General features: G+C 46.5%; 2 non-coding genes across 2 annotated transcripts; both read left to right on the plus strand.

The window, feature by feature from the left end:
- Positions 1 to 10,284: 10,284 nt before the first annotated feature.
- Positions 10,285 to 10,356, plus strand: TRNAD-GUC (transfer RNA aspartic acid (anticodon GUC)). Its single transcript has one exon. It is a non-coding gene; the product is annotated as a tRNA-Asp (tRNA).
- Positions 10,357 to 13,945: 3,589 nt separating this feature from the next.
- On the plus strand, positions 13,946 to 14,017 carry TRNAD-GUC (transfer RNA aspartic acid (anticodon GUC)). The gene has a single exon. It is a non-coding gene; the product is annotated as a tRNA-Asp (tRNA).
- Positions 14,018 to 26,670: the final 12,653 nt, after the last annotated feature.

Below are 26,670 nucleotides of genomic sequence, written 5' to 3' on the forward strand. Positions count from 1 at the left end.
TCGAAGAATTATATTAAAAAAAATCAAATATATATGGTAAAATATGAGAGAATGCACTGGCAATACTTATCTTTCCAGTGAGCAGCAAAGAAAGAGGAAGTTTTGGAGGAGGAGTTTGGCGTTATGAAGCAGTCTGTTGTGGGATTGATTGTTGGAGTCACATGTTATACTATATATTTTTTCTCTTTGTACCTTTATTCATTTTTTCTTGCTGCTATTTTATCCAGTAAAGAAAGAGTTAAGCAATAGGAGCCTCCGTGTCTTGTCATAAAATCCAAATTTTCAAGCAATTGTACTGGAAATAATAATGCCAAGGTCGCAGGTTCAATCCCCGTATGGTCCTGTTGCTTCTTTTCTCTCTTTTCAGCACAGTCTTAACATGAGCTGTTGCAACGTGCAAACCTTGTCCCATACGCACGTCGTATCTGGCTAAGGAAAGCTACTGATACAGGATTTAGGGCTTTTTGGAGCACGTGCTTGCAGTTAGTCTGCGCTTTCCAGCGGACGGAAGTTGGTACAAAACGTAGTGGCGAGTTAAGTCCTTTAGTTGATTCCCTTTTGATGACAATCCAAATTTTCAAGCAATTGTACTGGAAATAATAATGCCAAGGTCGCAGGTTCAATCCCCGTATGGTCCTGTTGCTTCTTTTCTCTCTTTTCAGCACAGTCTTAACATGAGCTGTTGCAACGTGCAAACCTTGTCCCGTACGCACGTCGTATCTGGCTAAGGAAAGCTACTGATACAGGATTTAGCGCTTTTTGGAGCACGTGCTTGTAGTTAGTCCTCCTTAGTATAGAGTAAACTTCTTACTCTGTGCTGTCTACCTCTGAATCTGTTGCGGATGGATAGTATTAAATACGTCTCGCAAGCCTAATTGCCTATGCCGGGAGATATGGTAAGGTATCTCTAACTAGCACTCGTCCTCTTTTTCACAAGCTGGGGCAAGCCCAGAGGTAGAGACTCTTTACCTTTTTAACGATACAGCTTGTCCATTAGTAGCTTTTTTGATGATGACAATACAAATTTTTGGCGCAATTGTACGGGAAATAATAATGGCAAGGTCGCGAGTTCCATCCCGGTACAAGCCAGTCACTTCTATTCTCTCCTTTCAGTACAGTCTTAAAAGGTGCGAAGTTGGTACAAAACGTAGTGGCGAGGTAAGTCCTTTAGTTGATTCCCTTTTGATGACAATCCAAATTTTCAAGCAATTGTACTGGAAATAATAATGGCAAGGTCACGAGTTCCATCCCGGTACAAGCCAGTCGCTTCTATTCTCTCCTTTCAGTACAGTCTTAAAAGGTGCGTGAGCTTTTGCAGTGTACAAATCTTGCACCACACACTCTTTAAATCTGTCTAACGAAAATCACTGATACAGGTTTTGTGGCTTTCGGGAGCGGCCACACCCACTGCTAGTCCTCGTTAGTATAGTGGTGAGTATCCCTGCCGGTCACGTGGGAGTTCGATTCCCTGACGGGGAGGCCTTCTGTGCTGTCTTCTGTACTGTTCTCATATTTATTTAACTGTCCACCATATTATCGGTTCTTCCATCACCATATTGTTTCTATGTATGGTCGTTTTGCTGCCATCTGCTGGCCAGAATTTGTATGCTGCACGCCTCTGTTCTTGTTAATAAAGCTTTTCTTTGCTGGGTGTGTTTTCAGGAGCCTGGGTCCATGTCACTTCCTGCAACCCTTGTGTGAGGGATCTGCTTTCTGTGTGACTGGACATTCATCACTCGGGCTCGTAAGGCATCAGTTTTTTGACCAGCAGTTAGCCTCAGGAGAGATATCAACAGACAACACCAAGGTCATTTCAGTATTATACCAATGTTTGTATTTTGGGTCAAATAAACCCACATTGATTCAAATCACTGTGTCTACGTGTATCCGTCTAACCTGAGCTTTTGCCGGTCCTGTCTGCTCCACTGCTTGGACACGAAGGTAGGAAAGTCACACAGCCACTACCAGTTACACCTTCATTCGCCTTCATGTGGAGACAGAACAGTCAAAAAACTGCCTTAGTGACCAGTACCACACTCAGGAATCTCCCTAGCAACAGGCCCACGTGCAGCAAATCTGCCCAGCCACTGAACATGTCTGGACAAGCCTAGGGGAATCAACGTGCATCCGCAGTATCTACTCCCTCGCCTGGAAGTCCTCCACAACTCCAAAAACCCAGCAATTCACTCAAAACACCTTAGGAAGCTTATCAAGTGCCCTATAGGAACCGTGCAGCAATTTTCAGCCCCCAATTCAAAAGTTTATTTTCTTAAAGAGATAGCGCACCTTAAATCAAAATGGCCGAAAAGGACCTTGCTCAGTTCCCCAGTGATAAAACAAAGCAAATGCAACCTGATAATGATAATTATGAAGAGCAGGAAGCAGAACCCACGCTTCCAGCAGACCAAGACGCACGACCAAGACGCTCTCTTAAACCGACGATAAAGGTCATTGAAAACTATCACACCATGAAAGATGAGCTATGTGATAACCTGGAAGAGCAATGGGAACGGGTTTCCTCCCTCATGTCAGGACTTAAATCCTCCTCAGGTGGTGCTGCCAGCTTACAAGTCGCCGTTGGACGGCTGAACACAGCTTATGAAAGATACAAGGGACTATCCACAAGGTATATAACCTTTCTAAGAGACTCTAATATCGATGAAGCCTCATCAGAACTGAGCAAGGCAGAATCATTAGACAGAGAAAGAGACGCCATGGTGCAGGATGTTAAAGATAAAGCGGAACTCCATATCTCTCATATGCAGGAAACTAGATCACACAGATCAAATTCATCTAAACATTCCTCCCGGTCATACAGATCATCGCGCTCTAGAAGCTCAGCCATGAGTGACAGAATAATAGAGGCCCGCATAAATGCAGAACAATCCAGGGCGAGACGTACCTTCATTGAGAAAACAGCTCTTGCAAAGGCAGAAGCAGAAGCTCGGATAAAGATTTTTGAATCAGAGATGGATGAGGAAATTGTGTTAGCCAAAGTAAGAATACTTGAGCAAGCATTGAGCCAAGGTCTTGATCCAGTCTGCTCGCTACCACAGGAAATGGACGATCCAGTCGATCGCACCAGTGACTATGTGCTGAAACAGTTACCCGTGCCACCCCTTATTTCCAGTACTGTACAAGTCGACAACACTGAAACCTCCGAACCAGCTTTACCTACGGTGCTAGTGCCACCCACAGCACCCGAGCAAGCTAATAACTGTCACCCGGATGTGCCCACTCAAGGACAGTTATTACAGCAAGATCAGGTGCTTTCTGGCCTACCTCCACAGCTCAAGCAGCAGTCATCAGAATCTACAGAGGCTAAACCACGGCTCAACCCTGCAGCAACATCATTCTACCCGGTAGCGTCTCACCCTTTCACGCCAAGCAACCCATACGCCCCAGGGGCATCACAAGTTGTCATGGCAACAAGCAGTGAGAAATCAGATATGTCTGAGTTCGCCAGGTTTATGGTGAGCAGAGAGCTAATCAACACCAGTCTTTCAAAGTTCGATGACCGTGCAGAGAGCTATAGAGCCTGGAAAGCAACCTTCAAAGCCGCCATTGCCAACCTCAACCTAACCGTAGAGCAAGAACTTGACCTCATGATCAAATGGTTGGGCCCAGGCTCTACAAATCGTATCAAGAGCCTCAGAACTGTCTATGTGGGACAAGCAGAAGCAGGTCTCGCTGCCGCCTGGCAGAGACTTGAACGGACCTTTGGTAGTGCAGAAGCGATAGAGAAGGCCCTATTCCAGAGACTGCAAAACATCCCAAAGATCAATCTCAAGGAAGTCCATAAGCTTCAGGACTTAAGTGATCTGCTCATGGAACTGGAGCTAGCCAAAAGAGACCCTCGTTTGACTGGGCTGTGCTACCTGGATACAGCGCATGGAGTGAACCCAATTGTTGTGAAGCTACCATACGGTCTGCAAGAGAAGTGGGCAGCGTCGGTCTCAAGGTACAAAAGAGCACATGACGTCACCTTTCCCCCATTTATTCATTTCTGTAGGTTCATCGATGAACAGTCCCAGATGAGGAATGACCCCAGCCTTGACTTCCTGGGGTCCAACACTATAGCCTCAGCGACGTCATCATCAGGGTTTGAAAGTGTCATGCATAAACACAGAGACTTTAAGAGCAGCGTGAGCGTTAGAAAGACTAACCTACCATCACCTGCAGTACCCACGGGAAAACAGTACACTACCTCATTAGGAAACAAGTCCTTCAATCGTGAATGTCCCATTCATAAAAAAACCACACTCACTGAACAAATGCAGAGGGTTTAGATCCAAAACCATACAGGAGCGCAAGAAAGTCCTCACCGAGCTTGGGGTATGTTTCAGATGCTGCGCTTCATTGGAGCACATGGCCAAGGACTGTAAATCTGCCATCAAGTGTGAAGAGTGTCATAGCGAAAGACATGCCTCAGCTATGCACCCAACCCCACTCGCCAGGGACTCACCGGCTGCAGTCGCCATTAGCCCCGCTCCAAGTCATGGCGGGGAGCCCCAGAATCACGCCAACACCGCCACAGCTGTTTCCTGCTCATGCTTGGAAGTATGTGGGGAGAGTCAGAGTGAGAAATGTTGTGCCCGACTATGCCTAATCAAGGTTTACCCAGACGGACAACCAGAAAAGGCAGTAAGAATGTATGCCATCATCGACGACCAAAGTAACCGGTCCCTAGCGGGACCTAAATTCTTTGAAGCCTTTGGAATCAAAGGACCATCAGAACCCTACACCTTAAACACCTGCTCGGGCCGCATAGAGACTAGCAGCAGAAGGGCACAAGGATTCATTGCTTCTCCTATCAATGGGGATACCGAAATACCCCTACCGACGCTGATCGAATGCGACCAAATACCCAACCATAGGGATGAGATTCCTACCCCAGAAGTTGCATTTCACCAACCACACCTAAGGCACCTAGCCAGCCTTATCCCACCTATGGACATCAACGCCGAGATTGTACTCCTGCTCGGCAGAGACAATCTAAGGGTACACAAGGTGCGTCAACAATGTAATGGTCCCGACTATGCACCATACGCCCAGAGACTGGACTTGGGATGGGTAGTCATAGGGAACGTATGCTTAGATCAACCAGGAATTGACTCCTTCAAGACTTATGTGCGTGGAGATGGACGCACAACTTGCATTAAGCCGTGTCCTCATCACTATGAGGTGAAAGAGAAGTCTCCAGACCTCATACAGCCACCTGACATAATTTCTCCCTTCTTTGCCGAAGACTTGGGGAGATCAGTCTTTCACACAACCAAGAACGACGATAAAGTAGCCTTGTCAGTAGATGACAGAGAATTTGTCAAGATAATGGACAGAGAGTCCTTTAAAGACGAAACCGATCACTGGGTTTCTCCATTACCCTTCCGAGCTACCAGGCTAAGACTCCCTAACAATCTGGAACAAGCTCTGTCTAGATTTAACTCTCTTCAGCGTACCATGAACAGCAAGCCTGAAATGAGAAAACACATTGTCGCCTTTATGGATAAAATATTCCGTAACAACCACGCAGAAACAGCTCCATCCTTAAGGAAGAACGAAGAGTGCTGGTACTTGCCTTCATTCGGAGTGTATCATCAATGGAAACCTAATCAAATTAGGGTTGTTTTCGATTCAAGCGCCAAACATCAAGGTGTATCTCTAAATGATGTTCTTCTCACAGGTCCCAATCTGACAAATAACTTAGTAGGAGTGCTGATGAGGTTCAGGAAAGAGCCTGTCGCCATCACTGCCGACATTGAACAGATGTTCCACTGTTTCGTAGTCAGAGAGGACCACCGGAATTTCCTCAGGTTTCTGTGGTACAAGGACAATGACACCAATGCAAAGATGGTGGAGTATCGAATGAGGGTGCATGTATTTGGAAACAGCCCTTCACCTGCCGTAGCAACTTACGGCCTTCGGAGAACTGCATTAGAAGGAGAGTCCGAGTATGGAGCAGACGCGAGAGACTTTGTAGAAAAGGACTTCTACGTAGATGACGGACTCAAATCACTACCGACTGAAGAAGCGGCTATCAGTCTGCTCAAGAGGACTCAAAGAATGTTGTACCAAGCTAAACTTAGACTACACAAAATTGCTTCAAACAGCCTGGCCGTAATGAGAGCCTTCGAGTCAGGTGATCATGCACCTGGATTCAAGGACATTAACCTGGGACTGGACAGTCCACCAGTGCAGAGGAGCTTGGGCCTCAGGTGGGATCTCTCGGCCGACTCCTTCGGTTTTCAAATAAGTTGTGCAGACAAGCCATTCACAAAACGTGGTGTCCTATCAGTGGTGAACAGCCTATTTGATCCGCTGGGATTTGTAGCGCCCATCACCATACAAGGTAGATCCCTACTGAGACAACTTTCTGAAACCGTCAAGGATTGGGATACCCCACTTCCTTCTGATAAAGAGCAAAAATGGGAAGCCTGGAAACAATGTTTGTGTGCCTTGGATGAGATCCACATCCCGAGATGCTATGTCAAAACCTCATCTACCTCTAGCATAAAGAAAGAACTCCACGTGTTCTCAGACGCCTCCACGGAAGCCATTGCAGCGGTTGCCTATCTGAAGGTGACAGAACTCAACAAACAAAGTCACATTGGATTCGTCTTTGGTAAGGCTAAGTTGGCTCCCAAGGCTGATCATACTATTCCCAGACTTGAACTCTGTGGGACTGTGTTAGCAGTGGAGATTGCAGACTTCATACAACAAGAACTGGGTGTCGACATAGAAGAGGTCCAGTATTACACGGACAGTAAGGTCGTTTTAGGTTACATTTATAATCGGACTAAACGATTTTATGTGTACATCAGTAACCGCATAGAGAGAATCAGGAGGTCTTCAAAACCTGAACAATGGCACTATGTGCCATCCAACTTTAATCCAGCAGACCACGCCACTAGGCCGATGTCTATAGGTTCCTTTATTAACTCTTCTTGGCTTACAGGTCTGGAGTTTCTGTTGAGACAGAGGGACGAATGTGTACAGGAAGTTTTCAGCATCCAGGATCCGGATAATGATCCAGAAATCCGCGCTGAAGTTAGTGCATTAGTTACTGGAATAAAGCAAACCTCCAGCCTCGGTTGTCAGCGCTTCCAGCGTTTCTCCTGTTGGATGAGACTCGTCAGAACTATCGCTAGGTTAGTGCACATTGCGAGATGTTATCACAGTTCTCAACAAGATAAGGATTGTCATGGTTGACACGTCTGTCATAAACCCCTCTCTGCTGAAGATATCTCTCATAGTGAGTCCCTCATAATACGCCATGTCCATCAGGAAGAATTCAACCTAGAATGGAAGTGCTTGTACAACAAACAGCGGATTCCAATAAAAGGCCCTCTTGCCAATTTAAATCAAGTTATGGACGGTTCTGGCTTGCTGAGAGTCGGTGGTCGTTTGAATCAAGCCCACCTAGGAGTTGCAGAACAAAATCCTCTCATCATTCCCAGCAAACATCATATCACTGTCTTGCTGATCCGACACCACCACGAAAAGGCTGAACACCAAGGCAGACAAATCTCTGAGGGCAGGTTACGGTCTGCAGGCCTTTGGATTATAGGTATGAAAAAACGTGTGGCCCAAATACTTCACGACTGCGTGCACTGTCGTAAAGCAAGAGGAAAACAACTATACCAACAAATGGCTGACTTGCCTGTGGATAGACTATGTACAGAGCCACCATTCACCTACATTGGCCTAGACATTTTCGGGCCATGGATGGTGTCTGCACGCAGGACCCGTGGCGGTCACGCAAACAGTAAGCGTTGGGCTGTACTATTCACTTGCATGAGTGTGCGTGCCGTTCACATAGAGGTGATAGAATCCATGGACACATCCAGCCTTATTAATGCCTTAAGACGGTTCTTCGCAATCAGAGGACCAGCGAAACAGTTGAGGTCTGACCGCGGAGGAAACTTCATCAGAGCAAGTAAAGAACTGAACATCGATACCAAGCCCACTCAAGATCAGTTGGCAGAGAAAGGTTGCACTTGGATTTTCAATCCTCCTCATAGTTCCCACATGGGGGGCTCCTGGGAGAGGATGATCGGGATCTCACGCAGCATCTTGAATTCTATGTTAATGGATGTCAACTCTTCAAGGCTCACACATGAGACCCTAGTCACCCTTCTCGCTGAAGTTTCAGCCATAATCAATTCAAGACCACTTGTGCCAGTGTCGATGGATCCTGAAACACCAACTGTACTGACTCCTGCTATTCTCCTTACCCAAAAAACGGAGGATACGCTAATACCTAGTAAAGAATTTACCCATGCGAACATCTACCAGAAACAATGGAAACGTGTACAATACCTAGCGGATTACTTCTGGAACAGGTGGCGAAAGGAGTATCTTGTGATTCTTCAAGGAAGAAGAAAATGGCAACACCACAAACCAAACTTGAAAGAAGGAGACCTCGTGTTGATGAAGGAGCAACAAACCGAACGGATTCACTGGCCTATGGGACTTATTACAAAGGTTTTTCCTAGCAAAGATGGCAGGGTCCGGAAGGTGGAGTTGACTATCTTCAGAAAGGGTGAGCATAAAACGTTTGCAAGGCCAATTAACGAACTTATTATGATACTACCCATCGAGAACATCCCTGCAGGATAAACAGAACTGAACTTGAATTTTGTGGATCTTCTCCATTCCAAGTTTGAAACAGGACTATGTTGTAATGTTTCCTGTTTTATTCTAACATGTTTGTTACAGGTTTGTTCCATATATTTTTTGGAAATTACTCATAGTGAAATTCCCTTGGGAATTTCAGACGGGGAGTGTGCTGTCTTCTGTACTGTTCTCATATTTATTTAAATGTCCACCATATTATCGGTTCTTCCATCACCATATTGTTTCTATGTATGGTCGTTTTGCTGCCATCTCCTGGCCAGAATTTGTATGCTGCACGCCTCTGTTCTTGTTAATAAAGCTTTCCTTTGCTGGCCGTGTTTTCAGGAGCCTGGGTCCATGTCACTTCCTGCAACCCTTGTGTGAGGGATCTGCTTTCTGTGTGACTGGACATTCATCACTCGGGCTCGTAAGGCATCAGTTTTTTGACCAGCAGTTAGCCTCAGGAAAGATATCAACAGACAACACCAAGGTCATTTCAGTATTATACCAATGTTTGTATTTTGGGTCAAATAAACCCACATTGATTCAAATCACCGTGTCTACGTGTATCCGTCTAACCTGAGCTTTTGCCGGTCCTGTCTGCTCCACTGCTTGGACACGAAGGTAGGAAAGTCACACAGCCACTACCAGTTACACCTTCATTCGCCTTCATGTGGAGACAAAATACCTTCCTTTAGTGCTTTTGAATGCTCTGCTGGATTTCCACCTTTGCAAATGAAACCCCAATACCGATTGTAAGAGTAAAATCCTTACTCTGCGCTTTCCAGCGGAAGGAAGTTGGTACAAAACGTAGTGGCGAGGTAAGTCCTTTAGTTGATTCCCTTTTGATGACAATCCAAATTTTCAAGCAATTGTACTGGAAATAATAATGCCAAGGTCGCAGGTTCAATCCCCGTATGGTCCTGTTGCTTCTTTTCTCTCTTTTCAGCACAGTCTTAACATGAGCTGTTGCAACTTGCAAACCTTGTCCCATACGCACGTTGCATCTGGCTAAGGAAAGCTACTGATACAGGATTTAGGGCTGTTTGGAGCACGTGCTTGCAGTTAGTCTGCGCTTTCCAGCGGAAGGATGTTGGTACAAAACGTAGTGGCAAGGTAAGTCCTTTAGTTGATTCCCTTTTGATGACAATCCAAATTTCCAAGCAATTGTACTGGAAATAATAATGGCAAGGTCGCGAGTTCCATCCCGGTACAAGCCAGTCGCTTCTATTCTCTCCTTTCAGTACAGTCTTAAAAGGTGCGTGAGCTTTTGCAGTGTACAAACCTTGCACCAGACACTCTTTAAATCTAACGAAAGTCACTGATACAGCTTTTAGGGCTTTCAGGAGCAATTGCACCCACAGCTGCTCCTCGTTAGTATAGTGGTGAGTATCCCCGCCTGTCACGCGGGAGACCGGGGTTCGATTCCTTTTTTGATGATGACAATACAAATTTTTGGGCAATTGTACGGGAAATAATAATGGCAAGGTCGCGAGTTCCATCCCGGTACAAGCCAGTCACTTCTATTCTCTCCTTTCAGTACAGTCTTAAAAGGTGCGTGACCTTTTGCAGTGTACAAACCTTGCACCAGACACTCTTTAAATCTGTCTAACGAAAGTCACTGATACAGGTTTTAGGGCTTTCGGGAGCAGCTGCACCCACAGCTAGTCCTCGTTAATATAGTGGTGAGTATCCCCGCCTGTCACGCGGGAGACCGGGGTTCGATTCCCTGACGGGGAGGCCTTCCCTAAGTGCTTTTGATTGCTCTGCTGGATTTCCAGCTTTGCAAATGAAACCCCAATACCGATTGTAAGAGTAAAATCCTTACTCTGCGCTTTCCAGCAGAAGGAAGTTGGTACAAAACGTAGTGGCGAGGTAAGTCCTTTAGTTGATTCCCTTTTGATGACAATCCAAATTTTCAAGCAATTGTACTGGAAATAATAATGCCAAGGTCGCAGGTTCAATCCCCGTATGGTCCTGTTGCTTCTTTTCTCTCTTTTCAGCACAGTCTTAACATGAGCTGTTGCAACTTGCAAACCTTGTCCCGTACGCACGTTGCATCTGGCTAAAGAAAGCTACTGATACAGGATTTAGGGCTTTTTGGAGCACGTGCTTGCAGTTAGTCTGCGCTTTCCAGTGGAAGGAAGTTGGTACAAAACGTAGTGGCGAGGTAAGTCCTTTAGTTGATTCCCTTTTGATGACAATCCAAATTTTCAAGCAATTGTACTGGAAATAATAATGGCAAGGTCGCGAGTTCCATCCCGGTACAAGCCAGTCGCTTCTATTCTCTCCTTTCAATACAGTCTTAAAAGGTGCGTGAGCTTTTGCAGTGTACAAACCTTGCACCACACACTCTTTAAATCTGTCTAACGAAAGTCACTGATACAGGATTTTGGGGCTTTCGGGAGCGGACAAACCCACAGCTAGTCCTCGTTAGTATAGTGGTGAGTATCCCCGCCTGTCACGCGGGAGACCGGGGTTCGATTTCCCGACAGCGAGTCCTTCCTTTAGCGCTTTTGATTGCTCTGCTGGATTTCCCCCTTTGCAAATGAAACCCAAATACCGATTGTAAGAGTAAAATCCTTACTCTGCGCTTTCCAGTGGAAGGAATTGGTACAAAACGTAGTGGCTAGGTAAGTCATTTAGTTGATTCCCTTTTGGTGACAATCCAAATTTTCAAGCAATTGTACTGGAAATAATAATGCCAAGGTCGCAGCTTCAATCCCCGTATGGTCCTGTTGCTTCTTTTCTCTCTTTTCAGCACAGTCTTAACATGAGCTGTTGCAATGTGCAAACCTTGTCCCGTACGCATGTTGCATCTGGCTAAGGAAAGCTACTGATACAGGATTTAGGGCTTTTTGGAGCACGTGCTTGCAGTTAGTCTGCGCTTTCCAGCGGAAGGAAGTTGGTACAAAACGTAGTGGCGAGGTAAGTCCTTTAGTTGATTCCCTTTTGATGACAATCTAAATTTTCAAGCAATTGTAATGGAAATAATAATGCCAAGGTCGCAGGTTCAATCCCCGTATGGTCCTGTTGGTTCTTTTCTCTCTTTTCAGCAGTCTTAACATGAGCTGTTGCAACGTGCAAACCTTGTCCTGTACGCACGTTGCATCTGGCTAAGGTAAGCTACTGATACAGGATTTAGGGCTTTTTGGAGCACGTGCTTGCAGTTAGTCCTCCTTAGTATAGAGTAAACTTCTTACTCTGCGCTGTCCACCTCTGAATCTGTTGCGCATGGATAGTATTAAATACGTCTCGCAAGCCTGATTGCCTATGGCGGGAGATATGGTAAGGTGTCTCTGACTAGCACTCGTCCTCTTTTTCACAAGCTGGGGCAAGCCTGGGGGTAGAGACCCTTTACCTTTTTTAACGATACAGCTTGTCCATTAGTAGCTTTTTTGATGATGACAATACAAATTTTTGGGCACTTGTACGGGAAATAATAATGGCAAGGTCGCGAGTTCCATCCCGGTACAAGCCAGTCACTTCTATTCTCCAGTTCTAAGATGCAGCCTTTGCGTCAGTCTAGTCGGCCAAGTAGGCCAAGCTCTCGCTTATCATTTGGGGAAGCATTGCTTGAAGGATCATCAAGTAAAGGAAAGGCACCAAAAGCAGGCAGTAGTAGTGCGGCTAGGCCCACAAGCTCTATGGTTTTTTACGGAAAGCCTAAAGCACCAGAAGCACGTTCAAAGTTAAAGGGTAGCACAAGTAATACCAGCCCAGTGACTAAAAACCTTGTCCCATAAGCACGTTGCATCTGGCTAAGGAAAGCTACTGATACAGGATTTAGGGCTTTTTGGAGCACGTGCTTGCAGTTAGTCCTCCTTAGTATAGAGTAAACTTCTTACTCTGCGCTGTCCACCTCTGAATCTGTTGCGGATGGATAGCATTAAATACGTCTCGCAAGCCTGATTGCCTATGCCGGGAGATATGGTAAGATCTCTAACTAGCACTCGTCCTCTTTTTCACAAGCTGGGGCAAGCCCGGGGGTAGAGACCCTTTACCTTTTTAACGATACAGCTTGTCCATTAATAGCTTTTTTGATGATGACAATACAAATTTTTGGGCAATTGTACGGGAAATAATAATGGCAAGGTCGCGAGTTCCATCCCGGTACAAGCCAGTCACTTCTATTCTCTCCTTTCAGTACAGTCTTAAAAGGTGCGTGAGCTTTTGCAGTGTACAAACCTTGCACCAGACACTCTTTAAATCTGTCTAACGAAAGTCACTGATACAGGTTTTAGGGCTTTCGGGAGAAGCCGCACCCACAGTTAGTCCTCATTAGTATAGTGGTGAGTATCCCCGCCTGTCACGCGGGAGACCGGGGTTCGATTCCCTCACGGGGAGGCCTTCCCTTAGTGCTTTTGATTGCTCTGCTGGATTTCCAGCTTTGCAAATGAAACCCCAATACCGATTGTAAGAGTAAAATCCTTACTCTGCGCTTTCCAGCGGAAGGAAGTTGGTACAAAACGTAGTGGCGAGGTAAGTCCTTTAGTTGATTCCCTTTTGATGACAATCCAAATTTTCAAGCAATTGTACTGGAAATAATAATGCCAAGGTCGCAGGTTCAATCCCCGTATGGTCCTGTTGCTTCTTTTCTCTCTTTTCAGCACAGTCTTAACATGAGCTGTTGCAACTTGCAAACCTTGTCCCATACGCACGTTGCATCTGGCTAAGGAAAGCTACTGATACAGGATTTAGGGCTGTTTGGAGCACGTGCTTGCAGTTAGTCTGCGCTTTCCAGCGGAAGGATGTTGGTACAAAACGAAGTGGCAAGGTAAGTCCTTTAGTTGATTCCCTTTTGATGACAATCCAAATTTCCAAGCAATTGTACTGGAAATAATAATGGCAAGGTCGCGAGTTCCATCCCGGTACAAGCCAGTCGCTTCTATTCTCTCCTTTCAGTACAGTCTTAAAAGGTGCGTGAGCTTTTGCAGTGTACAAACCTTGCACCACACACTCTTTAAATCTAACGAAAGTCACTGATACAGCTTTTAGGGCTTTCAGGAGCAATTGCACCCACAGCTGCTCCTCGTTAGTATAGTGGTGAGTATCCCCGCCTGTCACGCGGGAGACCGGGGTTCGATTCCTTTTTTGATGATGACAATACAAATTTTTGGGCAATTGTACGGGAAATAATAATGGCAAGGTCGCGAGTTCCATCCCGGTACAAGCCAGTCACTTCTATTCTCTCCTTTCAGTACAGTCTTAAAAGGTGCGTGACCTTTTGCAGTGTACAAACCTTGCACCAGACACTCTTTAAATCTGTCTAACGAAAGTCACTGATACAGGTTTTAGGGCTTTCGGGAGCAGCTGCACCCACAGCTAGTCCTCGTTAATATAGTGGTGAGTATCCCCGCCTGTCACGCGGGAGACCGGGGTTCGATTCCCTGACGGGGAGGCCTTCCCTAAGTGCTTTTGATTGCTCTGCTGGATTTCCAGCTTTGCAAATGAAACCCCAATACCGATTGTAAGAGTAAAATCCTTACTCTGCGCTTTCCAGCAGAAGGAAGTTGGTACAAAACGTAGTGGCGAGGTAAGTCCTTTAGTTGATTCCCTTTTGATGACAATCCAAATTTTCAAGCAATTGTACTGGAAATAATAATGCCAAGGTCGCAGGTTCAATCCCCGTATGGTCCTGTTGCTTCTTTTCTCTCTTTTCAGCACAGTCTTAACATGAGCTGTTGCAACTTGCAAACCTTGTCCCATACGCACGTTGCATCTGGCTAAGGAAAGCTACTGATACAGGATTTAGGGCTGTTTGGAGCACGTGCTTGCAGTTAGTCTGCGCTTTCCAGCGGAAGGATGTTGGTACAAAACGTAGTGGCAAGGTAAGTCCTTTAGTTGATTCCCTTTTGATGACAATCCAAATTTCCAAGCAATTGTACTGGAAATAATAATGGCAAGGTCGCGAGTTCCATCCCGGTACAAGCCAGTCGCTTCTATTCTCTCCTTTCAGTCCAGTCTTAAAAGGTGCGTGAGCTTTTGCAGTGTACAAACCTTGCACCACACACTCTTTAAATCTGTCTAACGAAAGTCACTGATACAGGTTTTAGGGCTTTCGGGAGCAGTCGCGGCCACCGCTAGTCCTCGTTAGTATAACGGTGCGTATCCCCGCCTGTCACGCGGGAGACCGGGGTTCGATTCCCCGTCGTGGAGGCTTTATTTTAGCGCTTTTGATTGCTCTGCTGGAGTTCCACCTTTGCAAATGAAACCCAAATACCGATTGTAAGAGTAAAATCCTTACTCTGCGCTTTCCAGCGGAAGGAAGTTGGTACAAAACGTAGTGGCGAGGTAAGTCCTTTAGTTGATTCCCGTTTGATGACAATTACATGATTTTAATATTTACATGACGAAAAGTCATGATTTTATTAAAGACACGGAGGCGAGTATTGCTTAACTCTTTCTTTACTGGATAAAATAGCCGCAAGAAATCATGAATAAAGGTACAAAGAGAAAAAATATATAGTATAACATGTGACTCCAACAACCAATCCCACAACAGACTGCTTCATAACACCAAACTCCTCCTCCAAAACTTCCTCTTTCTTTGGCTGGCGAACGTGAAGAAACTTGGAACCAGCAGTCAGACACGAACGTCAAGGTCCCGAAATCCACATCTGGGAGAAACGTAGAACAAAGAAACATCCTGGAATCCACTTAGGCTGCAGAAGAAACAAGAAATAGTAGGCGATCCATGGGTTAATACCAGCGGACCAAACAGAAATATACGGCATAGGCAACAAATACAAAACTGACAATGAGGATACAGAACATCATACACAATCAAAGATGTAATGAAAAGAGAAATAATTAAACTGATCATATGAGTATGCACCCAACACTTACCCATACCAGAACCAATCATCGGGAGGGAACGAGGAAAAATCAGACGAAGGGAGGGAAGCAATACTCGCCTCCGTGCCTTTAATAAAATCATGACTTTTCGTCATGTAAATAGCAAAATCATGTAATTTTATGACAAGACACGGAGGCTCCTCTTGCAAGTTTAAAGCTGGGCAATAATCGAGGAGAACAGATTAGGGGCAGGTTTGAAATAAAATTCTTTAAACGTAGAATGTCTGGACCAATCTGCCGCTTTCATAAGATCCTCCAAACGGCCGCCAAAAGTAATGACTTTGGTAGCCACGGCACTCCTGGATGAATGAGCCCCAAAAACCGAGGTATCCACCCCGGCGAGCCCCATAACACGCCGCAACCAGCGAGCCAAAGTTGTAGAAGACACAGGTCCGAATGGAGCTTTGAATGAAATAAAAAGATTAGGGTGAGATAGAGATCGAAACTCCACTGTGCGAGATTCATACTCCCGAAGACAAGCCACTGGGCATAAGGCCAAATTAGATGGAAAAGCCGGGTAAAAAACAGATGTGATCGACGTTTTTGTCCGCCTGGATATGTTAAAGGTAACCCCGTCCGGGTCGAAGGAACGATTGTCAAAGTCCAAAGCACGGACATCGGCTACTCGTTTGCACGAGATCAAACACAATAAAGTTACCAGTTTGGCCGATAAGTCCTTTAGGGAAAGGTCTTCATTCCGAGGCCAGGCCTCCAGGAAAGAGAGAACACAAGAGACATCCCAGGTAGTGGAATACCTAGGACGAGGAGGTCTACTATATCGAACACCCTTCAGCAAACGACAAACCAAAGGGTGTTTGCCGATCGGACAACCATTCAGGCCTCCATGCGAAGCAGAAATGGCAATCTGTAAACGTTAACCGTCCTGTAAGCCTTGCCGTCCTCAAAAAGAGATGTAAGAAACTGGAGTACCGCGTTCAAAGGTGCTGAAGCGGGATCCAAGTCCCTAGCCACGCACCAACGGGACCAAACTCTCCAAGCTGACCCGTAAGCCTTCCTGGTTCCCGGAGCCCAAGATGCTGCCAAAAGCCGATTAGTCGTGTCCGATACACCGCAGATTGACCAAGGTTCCCGGAAATCAGCCATGCTACCAGAAGCAGGGAGCCATCCTGGACCAAAGGATGAGGATGACCCTCCGGATTCCGTAGAAGGAAGAGTGACGTTGGCAACAACCTGGGGTGGTCTATCGACATTTCCAACAGAGAAGGGAACCACGGTTGCGACCTCCATAGTGGCGCAATGATCACCAACTGAACCCCTTGACGTCTGACTTGAAGTAGGGTACGAGGGATCATGGAAAAGGGGGGAAACGCATAATGGAGGTTTCCCGTCCAATCCTGCGCGAACGCCTCTACTGCCACAGCTTCCGGGTCCAGACGCCAGCTGAAGAACCTCGGGAGCTGAGCGTTGAGTCTGGAGGCGAACAGGTCTGTACATAAAGGACCCCAAAGAGAAGCGATAGAAAGGAACACCGTCGGATCCAATTTCCAGTCGCTGTAGTCCCGCAGGTATCGTGAGTACCAATCCGCTACCGTGTTGTGCAGACCCGGTAAGTATTCGGCCTGGATGGTAATGTTCCTGAGAAGACAGTGGTGCCAGAAATCCAACGCCAGAATCGCCAATGCCTTGGAATGGGTACCCCCCATGTGGTTGATGTATCGGACTGCCGAGACATTGTCCATCCGGAGTCTGATACAAACATTGGCGCAATCTTTCGAAAAACTGCGAACAGCAAACGATCCTGCCAGAAGTTCCAGACAATTGATATGGAGCCTGGTTTCCCCTGGAGACCAACTGCCTCCCGTAGTGAATCCCTCGCAATGAGCACCCCAACCATGAAGGCTGGCATCCGAGTCTATGGTGAACTCCGGTTGCGGACCCATAATGGCTCTGCCATTCCACGCTTCCAGGTTCTTGATCCACCATCGCATGATGTCCGAGTCCAAGGAAATGAGATCTGCGTAAGAAGCCCCTTCGCGGAGGTGAGCTATCTTCAGACGTTGAAGAGCTCGATAGTGCAACGGGGCAGGAAAGATCGCCTGGATCGATGATGTTAACAATCCCATGATCCTGGCAAGGTAACAAATAGAAATGAAAGGGCGGTTGAGAGCCCGGGTCAATTCCTTGCGAATAGTACGGATCTTGGCAGAGGGTAGACTGAGGGACCCTGATTCCGCGTCCACTAGGAAACCCAGAAATTCCATCCTGTGGGCAGGCGTCATACATGACTTCTCCTCGTTGATGAGGAAGCCCAAATCCACCAGAAGGGTAATTGTCAACTGAAGGTGCAACAACAACGTCTGCTGGTCCTGGGCCATGATCAGGAGATCGTCCAGGTAGATGATAAGCCTTACTCCTTGCATACGAAGCCAAGCCACCACAGGCCGTAGCAGTTTGGTGAAGCACCACGGAGCTGATGAAAGCCCAAAAGGAAGACATGTAAAACGCCATCTCCGTGCCTTCCAAAAGAACTGGAGCAGGTCCCGCGACGTTTCTGCCATGGGTACAGTGAGATACGCGTCTTGTAAGTCCAACTTCACCATCCAGTCGTTTGGTAAAAGTAAGTCTCGAAGGAGATGGATTCCTTCCATCTTGAAATGTCTGTAATGAACTAAAGCGTTTAGTGACCTGAGATTGATCACTGGACGAAAGCCGCCTCCCTTCTTTTGAACCAGAAATATGTTGCTTACATAACCTGGCAACTCTGCGTTGGCGAGTTCTATAGCACCTTTCTCCCATAAATTTGACAATTCTGTCTCTATCAAAATCTGGTCTTGAGGGGAGAACATAATAGGAGACGAAGAACAGGCTGGTACGGAATATCTATCAACTCTATTTCGTAACCCCGAACACAATTGAGGACCCACACGTCTGCCGTGAGATTTTCCCAAGCAGGGAAAAAATGACGGAGACGACCTCCCACCAGAAGACGGGAAGAAGGGATGGTTATATGTGTACTCACCATAGGGACGTCGCTGTGCTCTTCCCGAACCTCGTGAGCGCCATGGTCTGGCTCTTGACGGGAAAAATGGTGAAACCTGTCTGTACTGTCGGAAGTTGTCCATCCTGGTAGGAGGGGGTTGAGAGAAAGAGCCTCTGGAAGTTCGTGATGAACTAAAGGTGTTACGGCCGGCCAGACGGCCCCTGAATCTGCCGGCCCTGGTGGAAACCCGATTGTCGAAGACACGTCTCATAGAGGATTGGGCCTTATCTAACGCAGTGAAAGCCCCTACAAACCTCCCAAGTTCTTTTATGAAAGAATCTCCAAACAATAGCCCCTGAGCATCCTTGCCCGATTCAGTAAGGGCAAGGTTAACCAACTTAGGCTCCACTTTTAAGAGAATGGCTTTACGCCTCTCAATACAAAATGAGGTGTTAACGTTGCCCGCAATACATATAGCCCTCTGGATCCAGCCTAAGAGGGTATCCGGGTCAACGGCCTCACCCTTGTCTTTGGCAGTAGCCGCCAATTCAAACAATTTGGCCAAAGGACCAAAAATATCTAGGTGCTTGTCTTGACAAGACTTGAGGGCAGCCTCTAAGCCCTTTCTGGGGTTCCACCCTGACTTAGATAAGTATTGAACCATTTTAGGGTCCACCACAGGAGTCTCACAGACCTTGTTAGGTACAATAGGTCGTGGACATTCAGCCCGGAGCTTTTGTCTAGCAGTTTTACTAAGTGGTCGCCTGACCCATTTCTCGAGGTATTGGGCGATATGATCCGCCGGAACCCATTCAGCTGATCTAGGGTGATGGAGATCCTCGGGATCGAAAAGGGAATCACACTGGGGATCCAGAATACCCTCCGTGGTCGGGGAAGCGTGAGAGACCTTTTGGTCCTCGAGAGTGGGGGATGCTAGCCCCGAGGAACGTAAAGGTTCCTCATCCAAAACCTCATCCTCGGCCGAGGACACATCCGACACAGACCAGACCTCCTCTGCGGAGTCAAGCTCCGAATCCGAAACATCGGTGAGTGCCTTTGCGCACTTCCACCGCCGCGCCCGTTCTGCCTGGCGCGGAAAGGCTCATTTGCGTGCTGAAATCACGCCATCTTGGGCGGCATGTACATCGCCAGTCATATAATTTCTGGAGGTCGGAGGATTAAGATGCTTATGTTTAGCAAGCGCCTTCCTAGGTGCTGATAACGTGGGAGGGGCTGAGGAATGATGGTCAGGTGGTAAACTAGAAGTATGTTGAGGTACATTTTGATGAGAGGATTTTAGGGCCTGAGAAATTGAGTGAGACAATGTGGAGGTCATGGAGTCCATGGCTGCCAAAATGGCCTCTGAGACAGACTTTTGAAAGTCCATGTGGAGGCCTGCCCCTGAAGAGGATTCACCTCCTTCCATACTCATAGGTGAAACATTAGCAGTAACTTCCCCAGTAGGGGTTAAATTTTTGGTTGCCTGAGCAGGCATATCACTAGAAGTTTTATGCATGACTGAACAGGTGCTTAGAAGATAAGAACCTATGTGAAGAAAAAACTAACCTACTAAAATAAACTTACCCCTGCCTGGAAAAAACTGTGAAAAAAGTAATAAAACGCGGTACTGCAAGACAAAGACAGGTTCACCAGGGTGTAAGAGATGCTGATAGGTAGAAACGCCTGAAAACGATCAGAAAACGCTAACACGGCCGTCACAGCAGGCTTCGTGAGGAAGAAAAACGAAGCCACAATATGAAGAAACGGCGGACTCGCACATGCGCAGAAGAACGCGTAACACGTCCATTGCCGGAATGGCAGAGAAAAAAAAACCCCGCGAACAGCCGAAAAACGGAACGGAGCCGTCGGGTTCGCGTCTAAGAGGGACACAACTCAAACAAACTAAAGTCCAAGGCAGAACCAAACTCAAAAGCACAACGAACTGACAATAAGGAGAGAGTAACACTGGAGGTAGGAAACACTACATACGAAAGAGGGGTCAGCCGAAGGAGAAATACGCAATAGAGCAAAATAAGAAAATACACATATCGAAGAATTATATAAAAAAAAATCAAATATATATGGTAAAATATGAGAGAATGCACTGGCAATACTTATCTTTCCAGTGAGCAGCAAAGAAAGAGGAAGTTTTGGAGGAGGAGTTTGGCGTTATGAAGCAGTCTGTTGTGGGATTGATTGTTGGAGTCACATGTTATACTATATATTTTTTCTCTTTGTACCTTTATTCATTTTTTCTTGCTGCTATTTTATCCAGTAAAGAAAGAGTTAAGCAATAGGAGCCTCCGTGTCTTGTCATAAAATCCAAATTTTCAAGCAATTGTACTGGAAATAATAATGCCAAGGTCGCAGGTTCAATCCCCGTATGGTCCTGTTGCTTCTTTTCTCTCTTTTCAGCACAGTCTTAACATGAGCTGTTGCAACGTGCAAACCTTGTCCCGTACGTACGTCGCATCTGGCTAAGGAAAGCTACTGATACAGGATTTAGGGCTTTTTGGAGCACGTGCTTGCAGTTAGTCAGGCCCCTGGGAATCAGCGTAGCTAAATGGACAGGGAGCATGTATGTGTGTGGGTTAGTGCATGCTCAGGGAATGTCCGTGTTTTGATTGGGGGATGTTAATTGAGGGGTGGGAGACCCTAGGTGATATAAGGTGCCCTCTGGGTGACCCCGGTCACTGTCCTTTTTTACAGACACGGCCAACAGTCTTACCTGCTTCCCATCCACCCTCCCTCCCTATTTCTTGTGTACTAACTTTCTTTCTTTTGTCACAGCTGGCGGTTTGTGTGTCCTTGCCGGTCTGGTTTTGGTAAGTGATGGAGTTTGGATGCTGGTGTAATGGAAGGCTCAATCCTCCCCTAACCTCTGGTGTTTTATTGGACGTGCCCACCGAGCTTGTTGGATGGCTGGTGGTTAGCATTGGTGGTGGGACAGCGAAAGGTAGCTGTCAATTTTGTTTGGACGAGGGGGGAGGTGAGTACCTGTGGTCTGGATTGTGCAGTGTGAGAGGCCGGCAAGGACGGGGTTAATTCGGTTCCTGTGTTGGTTATGTTTTGAATATGTTACGGTAATGTGTTATGTATATTTGTATATTTGTATTTATTATTTATCGGTATTGTATATTATTCTTATTGGTTTATGGTGTTTTGGGCCAACACAGTGTTTTATGGTTTTATAATAAAATTGTGCTGTGGCCTGCTTTATCCAATTTCGGTCTCCGTGTCGTTATTTGGTGGGTTAAACTGGTATTGGGTTTACAATGCACGATACACACTACCTACATACATGCGCTTTCCAGCGGACGGAAGTTGGTACAAAACGTAGTGGCGAGTTAAGTCCTTTAGTTGATTCCCTTTTGATGACAATCCAAATTTTCAAGCAATTGTACTGGAAATAATAATGCCAAGGTCACAGGTTCAATCCCCGTATGGTCCTGTTGCTTCTTTTCTCTCTTTTCAGCACAGTCTTAACATGAGCTGTTGCAACGTGCAAACCTTGTCCCGTACGCACGTCGTATCTGGCTAAGGAAAGCTACTGATACAGGATTTAGCGTTTTTTGGAGCACGTGCTTGTAGTTAGTCCTCCTTAGTATAGAGTAAACTTCTTACTCTGTGCTGTCTACCTCTGAATCTGTTGCGGATGGATAGTATTAAATACGTCTCGCAAGCCTAATTGCCTATGCCGGGAGATATGGTAAGGTATCTCTAACTAGCACTCGTCCTCTTTTTCACAAGCTGGGGCAAGCCCGGGGGTAGAGACTCTTTACCTTTTTAACGATACAGCTTGTCCATTAGTAGCTTTTTTGATGATGACAATACAAATTTTTGGCGCAATTGTACGGGAAATAATAATGGCAAGGTCGCGAGTTCCATCCCGGTACAAGCCAGTCACTTCTATTCTCTCCTTTCAGTACAGTCTTAAAAGGTGCGAAGTTGGTACAAAACGTAGTGGCGAGGTAAGTCCTTTAGTTGATTCCCTTTTGATGACAATCCAAATTTTCAAGCAATTGTACTGGAAATAATAATGGCAAGGTCGCGAGTTCCATCCCGGTACAAGCCAGTCGCTTCTATTCTCTCCTTTCAGTACAGTCTTAAAAGGTGCGTGAGCTTTTGCAGTGTACAAATCTTGCACCACACACTCTTTAAATCTTTCTAACGAAAATCACTGATACAGGTTTTATGGCTTTCGGGAGCGGCCACACCCACCGCTAGTCCTCGTTAGTATAGTGGTGAGTATCCCTGCCGGTCACGTGGGAGTTCGATTCCCTGACGGGGAGGCCTTCTGTGCTGTCTTCTGTACTGTTCTCATATTTATTTAACTGTCCACCATATTATCGGTTCTTCCATCACCATATTGTTTCTATGTATGGTCGTTTTGCTGCCATCTGCTGGCCAGAATTTGTATGCTGCACGCCTCTGTTCTTGTTAATAAAGCTTTCCTTTGCTGGGTGTGTTTTCAGGAGCCTGGGTCCATGTCACTTCCTGCAACCCTTGTGTGAGGGATCTGCTTTCTGTGTGACTGGACATTCATCACTCGGGCTCGTAAGGCATCAGTTTTTTGACCAGCAGTTAGCCTCAGGAAAGATATCAACAGACAACACCAAGGTCATTTCAGTATTATACCAATGTTTGTATTTTGGGTCAAATAAACCCACATTGATTCAAATCACTGTGTCTACGTGTATCCGTATAACCTGAGCTTTTGCCGCTCCTGTCTGCTCCACTGCTTGGACACGAAGGTAGGAAAGTCACACAGCCACTACCAGTTACACCTTCATTCGCCTTCATGTGGAGACAGAACAGTCAAAAAACTGCCTTAGTGACCAGTACCACACTCAGGAATCTCCCTAGCAACAGGCCCACGTGCAGCAAATCTGCCCAGCCACTGAACATGTCTGGACAAGCCTAGGGGAATCAACGTGCATCCGCAGTATCTACTCCCTCGCCTGGAAGTCCTCCACAACTCCAAAAACCCAGCAATTCACTCAAAACACCTTAGGAAGCTTATCAAGTGCCCTATAGGAACCGTGCAGCAATTTTCAGCCCCCAATTCAAAAGTTTATTTTCTTAAAGAGATAGCGCACCTTAAATCAAAATGGCCGAAAAGGACCTTGCTCAGTTCCCCAGTGATAAAACAAAGCAAATGCAACCTGATAATGATAATTATGAAGAGCAGGAAGCAGAACCCACGCTTCCAGCAGACCAAGACGCACGACCAAGACGCTCTCTTAAACCGACGATAAAGGTCATTGAAAACTATCACACCATGAAAGATGAGCTATGTGATAACCTGGAAGAGCAATGGGAACGGGTTTCCTCCCTCATGTCAGGACTTAAATCCTCCTCAGGTGGTGCTGCCAGCTTACAAGTCGCCGTTGGACGGCTGAACACAGCTTATGAAAGCTACAAGGGACTATCCACAAGGTATATAACCTTTCTAAGAGACTCTAATATCGATGAAGCCTCATCAGAACTGAGCAAGGCAGAATCATTAGACAGAGAAAGAGACGCCATGGTGCAGGATGTTAAAGATAAAGCGGAACTCCATATCTCTCATATGCAGGAAACTAGATCACACAGATCAAATTCATCTAAACATTCCTCCCGGTCATACAGATCATCGCGCTCTAGAAGCTCAGCCATGAGTGACAGAATAATAGAGGCCCGCATAAATGCAGAACAATCCAAGGCGAGACGTACCTTCATTGAGAAAACAGCTCTTGCAAAGGCAGAAGCAGAAGCTCGGATAAAGATTTTTGAATCAGAGATGGATGAGGAAATTGTGTTAGCCAAAGTAAGAATACTTGAGCAAGCATTGAGCCAAGGTCTTGATCCAGTCTGCTCGCTACCACAGGAAATGGACGATCCAGTCGATCGCACCAGTGACTATGTGCTGAAACAGTTACCCGTGCCACCCCTTATTTCCAGTACTGTACAAGTCGATAACACTGAAACCTCCGAACCAGCTTTACCTACGGTGCTAGTGCCACCCACAGCACCCGAGCAAGCTAATAACTGTCACCCGGGTGTGCCCACTCAAGGACAGTTATTACAGCAAGATCAGGTGCTTTCTGGCCTACCTCCACAGCTCAAGCAGCAGTCATCAGAATCTACAGAGGCTAAACCACGGCTCAACCCTGCAGCAACATCATTCTACCCGGTAGCGTCTCACCCTTTCACGCCAAGCAACCCATACGCCCCAGGGGCATCACAAGTTGTCATGGCAACAAGCAGTGAGAAATCAGATATGTCTGAGTTCGCCAGGTTTATGGTGAGCAGAGAGCTAATCAACACCAGTCTTTCAAAGTTCGATGACCGTGCAGAGAGCTATAGAGCCTGGAAAGCAACCTTCAAAGCCGCCATTGCCAACCTCAACCTAACCGTAGAGCAAGAACTTGACCTCATGATCAAATGGTTGGGCCCAGGCTCTACAAATCGTATCAAGAGCCTCAGAACTGTCTATGTGGGACAAGCAGAAGCAGGTCTCGCTGCCGCCTGGCAGAGACTTGAACGGACCTTTGGTAGTGCAGAAGCGATAGAGAAGGCCCTATTCCAGAGACTGCAAAACATCCCAAAGATCAATCTCAAGGAAGTCCATAAGCTTCAGGACTTAAGTGATCTGCTCATGGAACTGGAGCTAGCCAAAAGAGACCCTCGTTTGACTGGGCTGTGCTACCTGGATACAGCGCATGGAGTGAACCCAATTGTTGTGAAGCTACCATACGGTCTGCAAGAGAAGTGGGCAGCGTCGGTCTCAAGGTACAAAAGAGCACATGACGTCACCTTTCCCCCATTTATTCATTTCTGTAGGTTCATCGATGAACAGTCCCAGATGAGGAATGACCCCAGCCTTGACTTCCTGGGGTCCAACACTATAGCCTCAGCGACGTCATCATCAGGGTTTGAAAGTGTCATGCATAAACACAGAGACTTTAAGAGCAGCGTGAGCGTTAGAAAGACTAACCTACCATCACCTGCAGTACCCACGGGAAAACAGTACACTACCTCATTAGGAAACAAGTCCTTCAATCGTGAATGTCCCATTCATAAAAAAACCACACTCACTGAACAAATGCAGAGGGTTTAGATCCAAAACCATACAGGAGCGCAAGAAAGTCCTCACCGAGCTTGGGGTATGTTTCAGATGCTGCGCTTCATTGGAGCACATGGCCAAGGACTGTAAATCTGCCATCAAGTGTGAAGAGTGTCATAGCGAAAGACATGCCTCAGCTATGCACCCAACCCCACTCGCCAGGGACTCACCGGCTGCAGTCGCCATTAGCCCCGCTCCAAGTCATGGCGGGGAGCCCCAGAATCACGCCAACACCGCCACAGCTGTTTCCTGCTCATGCTTGGAAGTATGTGGGGAGAGTCAGAGTGAGAAATGTTGTGCCCGACTATGCCTAATCAAGGTTTACCCAGACGGACAACCAGAAAAGGCAGTAAGAATGTATGCCATCATCGACGACCAAAGTAACCGGTCCCTAGCGGGACCTAAATTCTTTGAAGCCTTTGGAATCAAAGGACCATCAGAACCCTACACCTTAAACACCTGCTCGGGCCGCATAGAGACTAGCGGCAGAAGGGCACAAGGATTCATTGCTTCTCCTATCAATGGGGATACCGAAATACCCCTACCGACGCTGATCGGATGCGACCAAATACCCAACCATAGGGATGAGATTCCTACCCCAGAAGTTGCATTTCACCAACCACACCTAAGGCACCTAGCCAGCCTTATCCCACCTATGGACATCAACGCCGAGATTCTACTCCTGCTCGGCAGAGACAATCTAAGGGTACACAAGGTGCGTCAACAATGTAATGGTCCCGACTATGCACCATACGCCCAGAGACTGGACTTGGGATGGGTAGTCATAGGGAACGTATGCTTAGATCAACCAGGAATTGACTCCTTCAAGACTTATGTGCGTGGAGATGGACGCACAACTTGCATTAAGCCGTGTCCTCATCACTATGAGGTGAAAGAGAAGTCTCCAGACCTCATACAGCCACCTGACATAATTTCTCCCTTCTTTGCCGAAGACTTGGGGAGATCAGTCTTTCACACAACCAAGAACGACGATAAAGTAGCCTTGTCAGTAGAGGACAGAGAATTTGTCAAGATAATGGACAGAGAGTCCTTTAAAGACGAAACCGATCACTGGGTTTCTCCATTACCCTTCCGAGCTACCAGGCTAAGACTCCCTAACAATCTGGAACAAGCTCTGTCTAGATTT

The sequence above is a fragment of the Sceloporus occidentalis genome, unplaced genomic scaffold (assembly GCF_023333645.1).
Source record: "Sceloporus occidentalis isolate IW3139 unplaced genomic scaffold, rSceOcc1.0.p SCAF_22, whole genome shotgun sequence".
In the NCBI taxonomy this organism is placed as follows: domain Eukaryota; kingdom Metazoa; phylum Chordata; class Lepidosauria; order Squamata; family Phrynosomatidae; genus Sceloporus; species Sceloporus occidentalis.